Source organism: Aristolochia californica, unplaced genomic scaffold (genome assembly GCF_029961685.1).
Source record: "Aristolochia californica isolate CCGP_79_NKW_82.1479 unplaced genomic scaffold, dmAriCali1.0.hap1 SCAF_16, whole genome shotgun sequence".
Lineage (NCBI taxonomy): Eukaryota > Viridiplantae > Streptophyta > Magnoliopsida > Piperales > Aristolochiaceae > Aristolochia > Aristolochia californica.
The window spans coordinates 23121374-23139117 of NW_027181837.1; the positions used below are offsets into that span (position 1 = coordinate 23121374).

Consider the following 17744-nt stretch of genomic DNA (forward strand, 5'->3'; position numbering starts at 1 on the left):
AACGTCTGTGTAAGTCTATTACATTGCATTGAATTTAGCCATCAACCAGTCATAATGATATTCTTGTTTCATCTTGAGAAACATATCCTTCTTATCTTTGGTGTCGAGTAACTCTGGGGAACAAAATTTGATTTACGTGAGCAAGTTAGGTAATGCCTTGATAGCTTCAAACCATGGAAGTTGTGCATCGATATGTATGAGACTAAAGATATGCAAAAGGGTTGATGACATATTGTTAATGGCCTCAATGACCCTGTTAGTATTTTTAGCTAATTGTTCGGATCACTTCCTATGCCGAGTAACACAAGTTCTATCCTCAACATTTCTTGGTGCTTTGCTTCTCGGAGTAGCCTCACTTGGAGACTCTATACTGTTAGGTATTGGGATCTCCCAAATTGCATCATCTTCATCTATGTCCTCAATCATTAACCCTTCTGCAATATTTGGAATATTGTCTTCTAACTCAATGCTTGTTTGACTTACTGTCCCCACGACAATAGAATTTTGAACAACTAAAGCCAATTTTTCATATAGTGGACAACTTTCTCGGCTATATTTATCGGCTTCTCTGTGCGCTTACATGAAAAGTTATCGCTTAAAATACTTAAAATCCTAATTAATAAAGCAAGAAACATAACCTTTATGTAAACTTGCCACACTGTTTTACTTGCGACTTTCTGGGTTGTTGGATCCTACCCAAAGCTGCTTGTGTTGAGACATGTACTCACGATCTGATAATTTTTTTTTCAAGTCCGCATGCGGTTTTTCAACTGTTCAATTGTCTTTTGGTTCGTTGTGTCCAAATTAAACATACAGACACAATCGTTGAAAACTTTATGTTTCCAAACTCCATTGGGTAATTTGTTACCCAAATTGACTTGCTGAATGAGCAAATCAAGCATTTTATTGTCTTCGTCGCATGTTCATGTGTTATATGCTCTCTTTGTAGTTTCATCCATACTGTCTTTACCTTTCTTCCTTCCAACCATCTAAAACTTATAACAAGTAGACAATGAATTAAGAATAATTTGTTCTTAAAAAAAAGGGGGGATGAAGAGAAGAAGAGGGGCGAATCCCTCCCCCACCCACCCTTTATCTTACCACTTAAAAATAGTAAATGCCACTAAAACATGAAGTAACATACTGATAAAGAAAATAAAAGGCTAATGCATAAAGATAAAAAAATTGAGGCTTCCTATTTAAAAAAAAAACAAAATGTATATTTATCATATTGCCTTCCAAATTAATAGGTAGTCCAATGGATGAAATCTCTAAACATAGATAAATTTCCATCATCTATGTTTTTGCATCTAACTGAAACTCTTAAGTAATGTCAACTTCTTACTGAGTTTTTCCTTTTCTTCTTTTGGAAATGATGACATGACATTTTGATTAAAGGAACACAAAACATTGGAAAGCTCACAACAAGGGCAAGAAATAACACAGAGGTAATAAAATCAAAACAATCGTCACAAGGGCATGGAGTTCTACTAGGAATTGGACAACACCATATCTACTTTTACACAAATTTAGTTTTTTTTTTAATTGAATTCATATTTAGGTCCCACTGCTTAAAAATAATGAAGAACTGTAGCTAGATGAACTCTTTATATGAAGTTTATCACTTATCGTCAACGTTTTCTTCACATAAGAAAGCTAGCAGAGGGGCCAAATAAAGAAGAATGATTCCGAACCAAGAAGAACAAAGCCTAATTACTGTCAAATCCAATGAGAGAGGTTGCAGAGGCAAAGGAACGATTCCGAAAATGGAGCCAAAAATAAAAATGAGAAGCAAATGAATGATTCAAAAACAATAAGAAGAATAACCATCGATTTCCAGGAAGAAGGGTTTACCCTAGTTTCTTTCGAATCGAGCCGGAGAGGTTGCAAAGAGGGAAGAGAAGTCACCAAAGGTCGTTGGTGTTAGGGATGGCGAGAGGAAGAGAGTCGGCGAACGCCAGGGAGAGGTTGTAGAGGGGGTGATTGAAATCGCCGAAGGTCGCGAGCGAGAGAGGAACCAAACTTTTTCTCTCCAAAAACCTTTCGTTCGACAACCCTCCTGACAACCCTATGTAATTGATGGAGGGAAAGTGAATTCAAAGTTCGATCCCTCTGAATTCAGTTTCCCTTGCGTTATGCCTAAAACAGGAGAAACTATATTATATTTGTAATTTACTTTCCCTCCTACCTTACAGAGGGCACTAACGGGTTTTAGCACATTTTACCCAACGTAAGTGAAATATATTTCACTTTCAAAGGGCACTAACAGGGCCTCTATTTTTATGTTTGGGAAGCAAAAAGACAAAATTTGACTCAAATAGGGTTTACTAGATCAACTCAATCTTGATTGAAGTCTTAGTAGCCAGTGAACCAAAAAACTGCTAAGGCACCTACATCTTTTCAATGACCATGGCTATATGAGAATTGATTCAAATTTTGGTACACTAGCTGCACCTCATTTGTACTTTGCCCATTACATTTAAATTTAAAATTTCAAGTCTAATTTCTTTCCTTTACTGTGTTTTCATGGTTAATCTTTGTTCCGGAACTTATAAATTAGTTTTCATTTTTATGTTGAAATGAATTATTTTCCTAAACCCTAAGTTCTTAAACCCTAAATGAATCTAATGGTATATTTGAGTTATAATGAATAAAAAGTAGTCTTCATCATGGGTGACTATAACTTCATATAACAGTCTTTTAAATTGGAAAAAAAAGCCAAATGTGAAAAAATAGTAGCAGCCTGGTCACGCTACCAGGTCTTAGGAGCAATAATTACATCTACAATTAATAAAAAATGTAAAGGATAGTTAGGAGGACAATCATTGTTACATCTCATTAAGAATAGTGGTGGAATAAGGTAGAACGATAGGAGCATTTTGGTACAGGGATTAAAAAACACGAAAAGGGGGAAGAGAAGAGAGAGGGGACTCGGGAAGGCTCATTCGAGTTTAGGGTTCACTCGCCGTTTCACTCGCTCCACTCCTACGATCCCTTCTCCCGTTTCACTCGCTCTCTGCTCTCCTCTACCTGCGCTCGCCGTCCGTCTGGCCACCGTCCGTCGTCTCTCATCTTCCTGCTAACCCTCTCTTCGGCTCCCCTCTCATCCTCGTCCCTCCTCGGCTTCTCTTCCTCTCTGTTTCAACCGTCTCTCTTCCTCTCTGCTTCAACCGTGCCCCTCCAGATCTCCTCTGCCGCTGTCCCTCTCGGTTTCTCTCGCTGCCTCTTTCTCTCGTCGCCCCTCTCTCAGAACCTAACCCTAAATTTCTATCATCTCAACCTCGCCGCCCTTCTCTTTAAGCCTAATTTCTCACATCTCATCCTGATCGCCCCCTATCTTGAACCCTCAATCCTAAATTTCTCTCAAATTCTCTAACCTAAACCCTATATATATCGTTCCCACCCAAAATTTCTCTCAATTTCTGTAATCCGAAATTCAAAAACCTAAAGGTAATCTTTGGATTTTTAAAATTTCTGCAAATTTTATGGTTTCCTAAATTGTTCGATATTATATTTATGTAATTTCTGTGTTTAAGGTTGATATTAAATGTTTAGTTTAATAATTTCTGTTAAAAATGAAATAATAAAATTGTTGAAATTGGATTTATAACGAATTGATTTGTGTAGTTAAATGAATTAATTGGGTTTCTGTTAATAGTTGAATATTTACTTTATATTTAATTTCTGTATTAGTTTATTTAATTAATTCTGTATGTATTTAAATTTATCGATTTAATTGATATTGAATATCTGTATATTTTAAAATTTTGTATTAGTTTAATTCCTGTTATGGTTAATTTCGGTATTTAACTGTATTTTTTATTTAATTTCATGTTATGACTAATTTAATTGTATTCATGTTAATTGATGATTTGTTGAATTTAATTTCTGTTAATTTAATTAAATATACAATCCTTGTTTGCGGACGACACTATCTTCTTTGGCATCGGCACTATGGAACAAATTACTCACATAAAGGCCCTTCTCAACCTGTTTGAATTCTCTTATGGGCAAAAAGTGAGCTGGTCAAAATCCTCTATGCCAAAGGCTCTGGATGGTTGAGTGCCATCTCTGCAGATCCCGCATAGGACATTGCTCTATTGCAGTATGCGAACGACACTATCTTCTTTGGCTTTTTCACTATGGAACAAATTACTCACATAAAAGCCCTTCTCCACCTGTTTGAACTCTCTTCTGGGTAAAAAGTGAGCTGGTCAAAATCCTCCATCTCTGGCTTCAATGTGGACCAACATGTCATGTACTCAATGTCCAACTACTAGGACTATAAAATTGCAAATCTTCCAAGTACCTACTTGAGTCTTTCGCTGACCCCTGGTATGCCGTCCAAAAGCAACCGGTATCCAGTGATTGAGCGTATGGAACGGCGCTTAGCCACTTGGCGGGGAAATTTCTTTCGAAGGCGGGTAAGCTCACTCTCATCAAATCATGCCTTAACGGAATTCGAGCTACTATCTCTCTTTAGTCCACTGCCCTGCAGCAATAAAAAACCAGCTAGAAAGTCTTAAAAGAAGATTCTTGTGGGGCAGGCCCAATGGGGAAAGAAAGTATCATTTAGTGAAATGGGCCGATGCGTGTCAACCCTCTCATTTTTGTGGTCTTGGGGGTCCGCAATATTGCAATAACCAATTCTGCGTACATATTGAAATGGATTTGGAGATTTATTGCATCTCCAAAATTGATCTGGAGGGCCTTTGTTGCCGCTGAAGCAAATAAATAAAATGGTTGGTGGACTGATAGGGGCTGTCGCTATTGCATGTTGCTTGTTTGGAGGAAAATTTTCCTACTGCTCCTTGCTTTCAGCAAGGTAGTCAAATGCTACCCTGGTAATGGCCGTCTCACAAAATTCTTGTCGGACTTGTGGTTGGGAGAAAATTATTGATATGAGTCATGGTCCTATCTCCTTGTTGGCCAGAGACAAAAGCGATTCTATCTGAGACTTATGGTCCGAACCTTGTGGATGGAACCTTAACCTTTTGAGAGCCCTTATGGATTCAGAAGCTTTATTGGCCTTAGACCTCCTCACTTGCCTCTCCAAAGTCAAAATCCAAGAGCTCTCTCAGATTCTTAAGCCATTCTGGCTTCAATTCTCCTCTCTAGGCTCTCTAGGGCTAAACCTCGGATTTTGCATCATACATTGATCTGGATTCCCGGTCCAAAAGGTACTTTCTCAACTGCCTCATCTTACAACTTTCCTCGGTAACCCCAATTCAAACTATTTCAATCACCCTGCGACCATTGCCTTGACACTACTTGCACCCCCTCCCCCCCCATGATTTTTTTTTTATCTGGAGCACTTGTAGAAATAAAATCCTCGGATTCTTTAATTCGGCGTCGAACCGTCCAGGATCCCTCTTGTCCTTTTTGCCAAAATGCTTCAGAAACTGCCATTCATATACTCTTATCTTGCCATTATGCCCATACTGGACTTAAATAAAATTGGGTTTTAGAACTGCGCCTCACAAAATCTATCATCCACTATTTCTCTCAATCACCAGTGCTAGATTCCCAAAGCTTGGAAAGATGCTTCTCTCATGCTGCATTGGGCATATCCTCTGGGCTCTATGGAAGGAAAGAAACAACAAAAAATTCAACTTTAAATCTAGCCCTACTGAAATTTTGATTGATAACAGTGCGGGCCACGTAACAACTTGGTTATTGACCCGAAAGGAGTTCAGAAGTTTTAGCGGGTTCAATCTCAGAGGAAACTGGTAGCTGTTTGCTCGTTTGATTCTGCCTTCTCGCCCCCTGATTATGGCTATCGGGGCCACTACAAACTAAACTTTGATGGGAGCACTCTTGGCTGTCCGGATTTTGCGGGATATGGTGAAGTTATCCACGATGCCAACTACTGTCTCCTCTTCTTCTTCGCTGGGCCACTTGGAGTTTCCGACTCCACCACTGCCGAACTCTCTGGATTGCTTAACGGGATTCAAATCTTCACATGCCGGCTCATGGGTGAGTGGTGTGCAAAGTCTATTCGACCTCCCTGGTGACATTGGGATATGTATTTTGATATTTGCAATTTAATTTCTTCTTTAAATTGTAAGTGGAAGCACATTCCTTGTACTGCCAATCATTTGGCAGATATTCAGGCTAAGTTGGGTATTTCGCTCCAATACCTTGTTGTGGAGGAAGACCCACCTAGCTAAGTTTGTTTGTACGTTTTCTTTCTCTTTTTAATAGTTTATACATCCTATTTCAAAAAAATAAAGGTCAAAATCCAAGGGCACATGCCCGATACCCTCATCTGGACCCTGTGCCTAAAAGGATCATTTTCGGTTTCTGCCTACAACCTCTTCACAGCCCCGACCCCTCCCAACTGCATCACCCTAGAGCGATTGCCTGGTCCTTATTTGCCATCCCGCGTGAAATTTTTTATCCGGTGTGCTTGTAGAAGTAAGATACTCACATATGATTCCCTCATTAGGTGGGGCACCCTTTGCAAGTCCCTTCTTGCCATTTTTGTCAAAATAACCCAAACACCACCACTCATGTCCTCCTCCATTGCCAATTTGCACAAACCGTTTGGGCCAACCTCCGCAACAAAATTGGAATTAAATACTGTATACCACAAAATTTGCCATCAATGATTCTCTCCATCACAAATACTCTCCCAAAACTTGGGAAAATGCTCATCTTCAGTTGTGTGGGCCACATCCTTGAGTCCTCTGGATAGAAAGGAACAATCGAAAATTCTAATTCAAAGCTTCTCCTTTTGAGGTGATTGTAGATAACATTGTTTCTAAGGTTTCTGCTTGGTTAATGACCCGGAAAGAATTTAGTCGCCTCAACAACACTGATTTTAAAGAAAATTGGCGGCTGATCTTCGAGATGACAGATTCCCCCCGTCCCCCAATCATGAAGATACGGTCCCCTCCTCCACTTGGCCACTTCATGCTGAACTTCGATGGTAGTGCCATTGGCTGCCCAGGTCTGGCTAGGTTCGGACGAGTTATTCATCATGATAATAGCTGTCTTCTCTACACTTTTGTGGGCCCTCTGGGTATATTTGACTCTACTATTGCAAAACTCACCGGTTAGCCTTCAAGGCTTATAGTGTAGGGGATTCTAAGGTTGTCTTCAATTGGTGCGCAAAGGAAATTCGCCCCCTAGTGGCATTGGAATATTTATTTGAAATTTGTAACATAACTTCTCATCTAAATTGTACATGGACCTACACTCCCATATCTGCCAATCATTTGGCAGACTTTCACGGTAAACAAGGATCTTCTCTCCATCACGTTGTTGTGTAGGACGACCCACCTCGCTAGGTTGTATTTCTCTCCTATTTTATTGAATATCACACACCTTCCTTCAAAAAAATAATTATTGATAACAATAGTTAATAATAATAATAATTAACTCCTTTTCAAATAAAAATAAAAATTATTAACTAATAAAAGTAATAAATAATAAGTATTTTTTTTTTTTGAAAGAAAGGTGTGAATATATTGCAAAAAGAAGGGGATAATACAATACCTAGCTAAAGTGACCTTCCTCCACAACAAGCTGTTGGAGGGAAACACCCTGTTTAGCTTGAATGTCAGCTAAATAATTAGCAGATCTTGGAATGTGATTCCACTTACAGTGTATTTGAGAAATTAAAATACATATATCCTCATATAACTCCCAATGCCGCCAAGGAGGTTTTGAAGGCTTCGTACACCAATTTTTTTTTTCTTTTTTTGAAATAAGATGTGTAAGATGTATTAAAAGAAAAAGAGAGATTACAATACCTTGCTAAACAGGGCCTCCTTCCACAACAAGGTGTTGGAGAGAGATGCCTAGTTTAGCCTGGGTATCCGCTAAATGATTAGCTGATCTAGGAATATAATTTCATTTACAATTTACAGTAGAAATTAAATTACATATATCGTAATACGTATCCCAATGCCGCCATGGAGGACGATCTTTATTTGCGCACCAATTGATAACCACTTTTGAGTCACCTTCAATGCAAAGGGGCCCAGAAGCACGACTTTTGAAAATCCGAAGTCCGTGTTATAATCCAGTTAATTCAGCTGTTGTAGAATCCGAATTTCCAATTGGCCCGACATAAGAAAAAAGAAGAATCCCATTTCCATCATGAACAACTCCACCAAAACCAGCAGGGCCCGGACATCCATACGCGCTACCATCAAAGTTCAACTTAAAATGGCCAATAGGGGGAGGGACCAACTCACCATAACAGGGGGGCTTGCTGGATAGGTCATTTTAGCTGCAATGTGCCAGTTTTCACGGAAGTTTGTCCCTCAATGATCTCGAAATTCCTTTTGCAATAAAATCCACGAAGTAACTTGACCAATAATTTTTTCAACCAATATTTCTTTAGAATTAAACTTCAGGTTGAATTTCGATTATTCCTTTCTTTCCATAATGCCCAAATAAGATGGCCCACACAGCAAGATATTAATATTTTTTCGAGTTTTGGTAGGCTGGATGGTAGAAGGGAGATTATGAGAGGAACAAAATTGGAAACGAATTTTGTTTAAAATGCTAGTCCACAGAAAAAAGCATACTCACAATGTAGGAAGATGTGGGAGATAGTCTCTGTAGAAGTTTGGCAAAAAGGGCACAGAGGATCAGGGACAAGGGCACCTCTTCGAATTAAGGTGTCCGACTTAAGGACTTTGTTCCAGCAGGCAGTCCATATAAAAAAATTTGCATGAAGGGGAGCATGAAGAGTCCATGCAATGGCAGATGGATGATTTATTTGTGGGTGGTTGGAGGAGCATAGGAAGCTTTAAGCAGTGGAAGTAGAAAAATTACCTTTTGAGCTCGGCATCCAGATGAGAGTATCTGCTGAATTTTTTAGACTTACTGAAGACAACATTGTGATGAGATTAGAAGCCACTAAGGCCTCAGAGTCTGAGAGTGATCTTTTGATATTTAGGTTCCACCCTCCTGAATCAGTTTGCAGGTTAGAAATAGAGACTTCAGTATTTCTTGCCAGATTTGAGACCAAGCTGTGGCTGTTGTTGAAGCTCTAAGTACCAGTCCACCAATCGGTCCAGAATCTTGTCACAGAACCCGTGCCCAAGTAATATTTTACAACAGATTTGAAAGCAGTTAATAACTTTACAATTTTTTTCCATACTGGAGACAACTTATTACATCGCCCACCTTCAGTCCACCAACCCAACAATTTATTCGCTTTTATTGACACCAATTTTCTCCAAATTAATTCAGGAAATAAGTTAAATTTCCAGATCCATTTAAGTAACAATGCTGAATTTGTAGTGACAGTATCACGGATCCCAAGCCCACCAAGAGATTTTGGTTTACAAACCTCAACCCATTTCACCAGAGAGTATTTCCTTTCACCATTTGGTCCACTCCAAAGGAAATTTCTTTTGAGTTGTTCAATTCTTTGGCAAACAGAGGCAGGACATCGATAAAGTGAAAGGAAATAAGAAGGTATTCCATGCATACAAGACTTAATTTGAACAAGTTTTCCAGCCTTGGATAAGAATCTTCCTCTCCAAGTGGCCAGGCGACCTTCCAAACGCTGAATAACAGGATGCCAAAAGCTTTTAGAGGGTAATGAAGGAGATAAAGGCAATCCCAGATAAGTACATGGTGGCGAAGCAATTTTGCATCCCAAATATTGGGCCATGGAATTTAACACAGAAGGATCAATATTAAAACCAGTAATTGATGATTTTGACCAACTAACTTTCTGACCAGAAGAGATTTCAAATAAATTTAACAGGGCTTTAATATGAGAAATTTCTGCTAACATACCTTCCCCAAAGAAAATAGTATCATCAGCATATTGCAGCAAAGAAATGTCTTGAGATGGGTCATCAAAGATAGATTGCAGCCACCCAGAATTTTTGGCCAGACGGACCATTGAGGCAAGATGTTCAGCAATGAGAGTGAAGATGAACGGAGATAATGGGTCCCCTTGCCGAATACCTCTAGTTGGATTAAAATATCCACAAGGTTTACCATTGACTAACACAGAATATGAAACATTCGAAATACAACTCATCCAAAAATTCCAACGTGTGCCAAATCCCATCTTATGAAACAACTGGTCAACAAGTTTCCAATTTACACGATCAAAATCGAGGTTCAAAACAAACCTGGGTTTTTTTGAATTTTTGAAGGTATCCAACAATTCATGTGCAGCCATGGCAGAATTAAGGATATTTCGACCTCGTATAAAAGCACTTTGACAAGGGCTAATGATCTTGGGAAGGAGGACTCAAATGATTGGCCAAAATTCGTCCAATGATTTTGTAATAACTCGTGGTGAGACTAATTGGACGAAAATCTTGAGTTTGCTTTTTTTGGAATAAGGGCAATGAATGAAGCTCCCACAACCTTGTGAGTGATCCCCATTTGATGAAAATTTTGAACAAAAGCAAAAACATAATTTTTTATGACTTCCCAGAATTTTTTATAGAACTCACCATTAAAGCCATCAGGACCAGGGGCTTTATCTTTAGGGAGGCCAAGAGTAGCAGCCTTGATTTCCTGAGTACTGAATGGCCGCTCTAAGAAGTCCACATTCGAAGAGGAAATGAAGTTATACTCCAGCTGGTACATAATAGGACGGTTGTAGCGCTCCTCGGTGTAAAGATCTTTGTTCTTCGAGGAGATCCAACTCAAATAAACGCCGACAGATCAAGTTCTTTTGAGAAACAACAGCAGAGCGTTGGCTGGAAGACCATTGGCGGATTTTTATCTTCAAAGCTTTGAGTTTCAAAGGGAGCATCCATCTGGGATTAGGGTGGCGATAGAGCTCTTGCCACCATCCAACAAAACTGGAATTGAAACTGTCCGAAAGGGTCCAATAATTCTCAAATCGAAATGGAGATCTATTCCATGCAGGAGGATGGGTGTTGATTTGGATCGGCCAATGATCAGATCCAATCTTATTGAGAACTTGACCAGAAGAGTTGGGGAAATTTTGGAGCCATTCATTATAGGCAAGAAAACGATCTAATTAGAGAAAATAGGGGGGTTCCAGGAATTTGACCAAGTAAATTTTTTACCAGAGAGAGGTATTTCGGAAAGTTCCAAAGTGCTGATGAGAGAGATCAGAGAAGGCTCGCATATTGGAGGTAGTCCGAATGGCAGGAGGACTTTTTTCGGAACAATGGAGGATGGCATTGAAATCCCCTGCTAGGAGCCATGGAAGGTCCCAGAGTTGGGCAAGAAGGAGAAGTTCTTCCCAGAAGGATGCACGAAGGTAGTAACGAGTTGGCCCATAAATGCCAGCCAGAGCCCAAGAAATCCCCAAAGATGGTCTTGAAATTGTATTCCAATGGAAAAAAGACTAGGGTGAGAAATAACAGCTTCAACAGATTTCGGGTTCCAGAGAACAAGAATACCTCCAGAATGTCCCACAACATCAACTTTTGCCCATTCAGGGTAGGGATCATACCATAATTCTTTGGCAGAAAAATTATCAAAGGGTTGTCGTTTGGTTTCAACCAAAATTGCAATACTAGGCTTGGATTCAGAAAGGACTGCCTTGACGATTGCTCGTTTGGAGCGCGACCCAATTCCTCTTATGTTCCAGGAGAGAACAATCATTTCGAGACTGGAAGGGAGATATCCTCCTCTGGATTGAGGAGATTATCGTGGTAAAATTTGCAGAATTCCCATGATAATTTGGTAATTTCCTCGAACTCATGCGGCGAAAAATCTTGCTCTTGCTCTTTGACGAATCGAATAAAGTCCATTTGGGCTTCAGTCTGAGCTATTTGGGCGAAGTTGGCCAGAGAATCAGTTTTTGGAGGGGGAGCAATGGATGGAGGGGAAATCAGAGTGCAAGGCTTTCGCAAAGGGCTTTTTTCTTTTTTTTTCTTTTTTCGTCTTCCTCCTTCTGGTGTAGGTGTGAGCGAATGGAGTGATGGGAGGTTTTTTCTTCAGGCTTTTTTGAGGGAGATTGGGAGAGTTGGAAGGGAGATGGAGTTGTTGTCTTTCGAAATTGAGGGAGGGTTGTGGGCTTTGTCATCGGGGTTTAGAGAGGGAACGGGAACTGTTCCTTTGAAACTAGAGGATTCCATGAGGTGGCGGGATTTTGGTCTGATAGTTGCTAAAGGGCTCAGACAAAGAATGGGGGAAGGGATGCTATTTATACATTGATGCAAAGCTTTGTTGGGCGGTGTAAGACAACCTTGCCATTGAATAAGGTTGGGAGAGGCTTTGGGTTTTGGGCTCCATTGATTATCTGCTTTGTAGAATGATCCAGACACGGACCATTCATTTATTTTAATAGGAGAGAGAACTGGGGGGTTACGATAGGACGAATTGAAAAGATTTTCTGGAGAGGTGGAGTTTAGGTGGTTCGAGGTGGCAGGGTCGGCAAGTGATAGCTCCCATCTGTTGATAAGAGTAGGGTGAGAGGGATGTGATGGTACTGGAGAAGAAATGGAAATGTGGTTTTTCGAGGAGTGCATGTCAGGAAGTAGGATAGGGGAGGTAAGGATTTGAACAGAACATGTGGGGGGGGGGGGGGGGGGGGCATGATTTACCTGAGAAAGAAAACTTTTTGGGACCAGGGAAGGTATCGTAGAAGCCGAGGAAGGGGGGGGTGGGTTTCAAGGCATGTATCGGGGCTGGTGAGGCTGGCAGGGCCCGAGAAATGTCTCGGGATTGAGAGCACGGGGACGAGTTTAAGGGAGAGTCGGCTTTTTCTGGGGAGTATGTGCGGTCAGAACGACTGACAGGTGACGAAATGAAAGGGGGGGATGCGAAGACAGTTGGTAAAGGAGCGCTTTTCGAGAGGGGAGACTGTGTTTGGATGGGTTTGTAGGTATGATGTCAGAGAAGTGGGAAGACAGGTTGGATTTTCAGGGGAGTGTATCATAGCAGGTGGACTGGCAGTCGGCGGGTGGGAAAAGATCAATGAGCTGAAGGGGGGTGATGTGGAGATGGGTGAGTTTTTTGAGGGAGGGGATATGTCAAGTGATCTGACTAGGGTGGGCCAAAGTACGGGGTTTGGTCTGACAACTGGGGAAAAGGTGGGAGAGATGATAGGAGTTGGCTGTTTGGCCGAGACTATGGCTGAAGGGAGGATGGGCGTGCTGCACGAGGCATGGGGAAAGGTGTGAGGTGAAGTGACTGATGACTGTGGCCAAGTGGGTGATGTGAAGGAAGGTTGATGGGCGCTGTGTCTGAGGAGCTTGAAGGTGTTTGAATATTTGCATTTCGAATGGTTTGGGACAGTTATCACTGGAAGGTGCTTGTATGACTTAGATTCGGTTTGGTGCCGAGTTAACTCTGAGTTTAGTTGAGCTAACCTGGACTGAGTTGTATTTTGTTGGGAACCTGGCGAGTCAGGGGGCATGGTGTGGAGGACGATCAGGCTGTCGAACTCCAAAACGACCCAAGAAGAGGTGTCACCGGAGAGATGAGGTTCACATAATGAGTACCACTTACCGGAGTTTTTGGCAGGAGGAAGAGTCTCTCCCACAAAAGATTCGTAGGCTGTTCTTCTGCCAAGTGGAGCTTGCCGAAAATGCTTGTGAGACATTCGATGGCGTGCCTGGAACGTAACTCTGCAGGGATGCAGCAGATAACCACCCAGTGGCCGGAAATGGTGGATGTGAGTTCGGTGGTCCAATCTTGCATTTTTAAGATCGGGGAGCCTACCTCGCCTTTTATTTTGTGGACTTTTTTCCGATCTTCGGACGAGTTGAAGACAACGATCCATTTGTGGTCCTGAATAGGGTGGCATCTACTATTTCAATCTCTGGTTCTCTTTCGCGAATCCATTGTTTTAGTTTTTGGCCAGAGTTGTTGTTCGTGTGGACAGAGATGATTGCCTCCTGAGACAGCCGACGCTCTCCTTCAGTCATGGCTTGGCTTGGAAGCGTGAGGGAGTAGTAGTTTTCCTGTTTTGTAAGCTGGGGGGGGGGGGGGTATTGGTGGGTGATTGGTGCTCGGCTGTAAGAGGGGTGGATTTATCAGTGGGGGATTTTGGGTATTTTCCAAGGGGGGGGGGGGGGGGGTGGGGGTGGGAGTGTTGGTTTTTCTAGGATTTGAAGCAAGGTATCTCAGAATTTTTTCTAGCTAAGTCCGCGTCGCTGAGTGATGACGCATTCGATCTGTCCTCTGTGATATTGGGTATGGACTTGAAATTCCAGGTCTCCCGTGAGAAGGGATCGTCCGAATCCTCTGCCAATTTTGTCGGCCTGAATCTTGTTGAAGATGCTGACCAAGGCCTTGAATGCTTGGATTGGGATGGAAATGAAGGATTATTTCGCACCAGACCTGGTGAGAATGCGGAGGTCTTCGCCGAACCTCTCGCTCGTTCGCCTGAGTGAAATCGAACCGTACCCATTTTTAAATTCGAACTCACGATCTTCATTTAGCCGTATTCTTCGTCGGGATGTTTTGTTGATGACTGTTTGCCATCCCGAGTCTTCCTTTTTTGCTGCGTGCTAAGCTTGCTTCTGCTGCTGTTTCTCAACTGCCGAGTGATCGCTGTCGTGATCTGGGCTGTGTCTCTCTCGACGTGATGGACCAGGAGGGGGGTTTGCAGTCGGGAGAATGACCCGAGCTCCTCGTGGGAGGTGGAGGCTCGGACTCCCTCGCTAGTCCCTCTTGTCTGGTCACGGGGCCGTTTCTTTCGAACACGGGTCCCTCATATTCTGGTGATTGCTTCGTACACCAACTGATAATTACTTTTGAATCTCCTTCAACGCAGAGAATGCCCTGCATCTTTTGCTTGAAGAGTTTCAGCCCATTATACAGCCTGTGTAACTCCGTACTTGTTGAATCTGATATACCAATCGGACCCGCAAATGATAAAAGAAGCTTCCCATTTTCATCATGAATTACTCTGCCAAAACCCGCTGGACCTAGGCATCCAAACGCACTTCCGTCGAAGTTTAGTTTAAAGTGCCCTACTGGAGGTTGAGACCAAGTTGCCATGATAGGAGGTCTAGGCGGAAAGGACATTTTTGCAATAAGTCGCTAGTTTCCGCTCAGGTTTGATCCTTGTAAGTTACAAAATTCCTTCCGTAAGAGTACCCAAGATGACACTTGTCCAACGATTCTGTGACATGGAAAATAAGAGATTTTTTATTAAATTTTCTCTTGTTTCTCTCTTTCCATAAATTCCAAACTATGTACCCAACACATCAAGAAATTATTATTTTCCCCAGTTTGGGAAGACGAGCACTTATTGTTGTGAAGATTTGTGTCGTGTAGAGATTGCGAAGGGCAATATTGTAAACCAATTTTGTTCAGTAGTTCGGTCCATACCAAGTGAGCATATTCACAATGCAAAAGGGTATGATCAGCCGTTTTAGGAGAGGAATTGCAGAATGGGCACAATGGGTCCGGGACGCTATTTCCACTTCGAATTAATGCGTCAGAGGTTAAGATTTTTTCCTGGCAAGCGGTCCAAATGAAAAACTTTGCATGTGGTGAAATATGTAGAGGCCATGCAAAAGCAGTTGGATGAGCTGATTGATGTGCTTGGGGAGAGATCATGAACTGATAGGCAGAAGCAGTAGAAAACATACCTTGCCTGTATGGCGGCCAAATTAGTGTGTTTGATGAGTTTTTGATTCTTACTGCAGAGAGATTTGTGACAAGATCTGCAACTTCCAAAGCTTCATCATCTGTTAAGGCTCGTCTGAGATCCAAGTTCCACTCACCAGATGTCAGCCGTTGCACAAAAACGGTCACATCCTGAACTCTTGATAGGCGATAAATATGTCCATGACTATCTTTGAAACTGCTTGAACCAGCCCACTAGTCAGTCCAGAACTTAGTTTGACGACCCAAACCGATATAGCATTTGACCGCGGATTTAAAGATAGGCAGGAGTTGGGCAATTTTCTTCCATACTGGGGATAATTTGTAAAGTCTCCCACCATCAAGCCACCACCCAATATTTTTCCCAGATTTGGCTTCAAACATTTTCCGCCATAATAGAGTAGGTTGCACGTTAAATTTCCATATCCACTTCAATAGTAAGGCCGAGTTGGTAGTTGCAATATCCCGAATCCCGAGACCACCCATCAAGATGGGTTTACAAACATCATCCCATTTTACAAGACTATACTTTCTTTCCCCTTATGGCCCATCCCATAAAAATCTCCTTTTTAAGAGTTCTATTCTGTTTCAAATAGACACAGGACAGCGGTACAATGACAGAAAATAAGACGGTATGCCATGTAAACAGGATTTAATGAGAACCAACTTACCAACTTTGGACAAAAATCTTCCTTTCCATGATGCAAGACGTCTTTCGAGGCATTCAATGACAGGGAACCAAGCACTTTTTGTTGGTAGAGCAGGGGTCAGAGGTAGACCCAAATAGGTGTCCGGAAGTGACGCAACTTTACACCCCAAACAACTTGCCATTGAATTTAATATAGAGGAGTCAATATTAAAACCAATGATAGAGGATTTTGCCCAGCTTACCTTTTGACCAGTTGTTAATTCGAAGATGTTCAGCACGACTTTCATGTGAGAAATTTGTCCTATAGAGCCTTCTCCAAAAAGAATTGTGTCATCAACATACTGTAAAATCGGGATATCTTGGTTTGGGTCTTCAAAGACGGGACTAAGCCAACCCGAGTGCTTAGCAAATCGGATCATAGAAGCAAGGTACTTGCCAATGAGAGTAAATAGGAAAGGGGATAAAGGATTACTTTCTCTAATCCCCCTTGAAGGTTTGAAGAAACCACACGACTTTCCATTAATGAGGACAAAATAAGATGTAGTAGAAATACAGCTTCTCATCCAGAATTTCCACCTAGTGCCAAAACCCATTCGATCGAAAAGGTGATCTACAAGTTTCCAATCAACCTGGTCAAAAGCTTTTTCAAAATCTATTTTTAGGACGAATCTGGGTTGGGAAGATTTTTTGAAAGAATCTAAAAGCTCATGAGTGGCCATAGAAGAGTCCAAAATGTTCCTATCGCGGATGAACGCGCTTTGACTATGATTAATGACCTTGGGAAGGAGGGGCTTAAAGCCAATTGTAGGGTATTAACTTATTACTTATTAAGCACTTTGTACGATTCTAGGTTTTCCTATCTTGTAAAGGGCCTGTTGAAGCAAAGAATGTGAAAAGAGAAGAAGGAGAAGTGTTGAGAAGGAAAAGAAAGATGTAGTAGGGTTTAGAGAGAGGATGTGTAAAGAGGAGAGAATAAGCACCAAAAGAAGAGAGTGCTCACTTGCATACTCAAATACACTCTCTTACTCATCATTTACAGTGAGAGAAAAAATGTGAATGTGCAAATATACCCTTATTCACTTAAGTGCTGAAATATATAGAAATTACACTTGTGACATGCATAGCTACATAGGGTGGAAACCTTTCTTCTTTAACATACTAATAGAGTAATAATATAATTATACTAATTATTATTATTAATATAGATTTCAAAAAAAACTTCGCTAATTCGGCAGCAGATGCGCTTGCCAGGCAGGGAGCTACCCTACAATCGCTGGTTGTAGATTTTTTGCTCCCCCAAATTTTGTAGTTTCTCTCATTTTATTAATACATCTTTTTCAAAAAAAAAAAATATAGATTTCAAAAAATAATTACCAATTATTAATTTATTACCAATCAATTATTTAGAGCAATAATTATTGATAATAATAGTCAATATTAATAATAACCAATAATTAGAGTAAAACTATAATTAATAGAAATAATAACTAATAAGCTTAGAGTAACAGTAATTATGAAGTATAATAATTATTACTAATTGTTAATTTATTTCCAATCAATAAGTTAG

At 41.0% G+C, this 17744-nt stretch overlaps 1 protein-coding gene across 2 annotated transcripts in view; it reads left to right on the top strand.

The window, feature by feature from the left end:
* Positions 1–2904: 2904 nt before the first annotated feature.
* LOC137953065 (GPN-loop GTPase QQT1) overlaps positions 2905–17744 on the top strand; it is a 47763-nt gene continuing 32923 nt past the window's right edge. Inside the window, exon 1 of one of the 2 annotated variants that reach the window (XM_068800263.1) lies at positions 2905–3450. The gene's annotated coding sequence lies outside the window, so the exon portion shown is untranslated. The remainder of the gene's footprint in view (positions 3451–17744) is intronic. The other variant, XM_068800262.1, reaches the window with a different exon arrangement.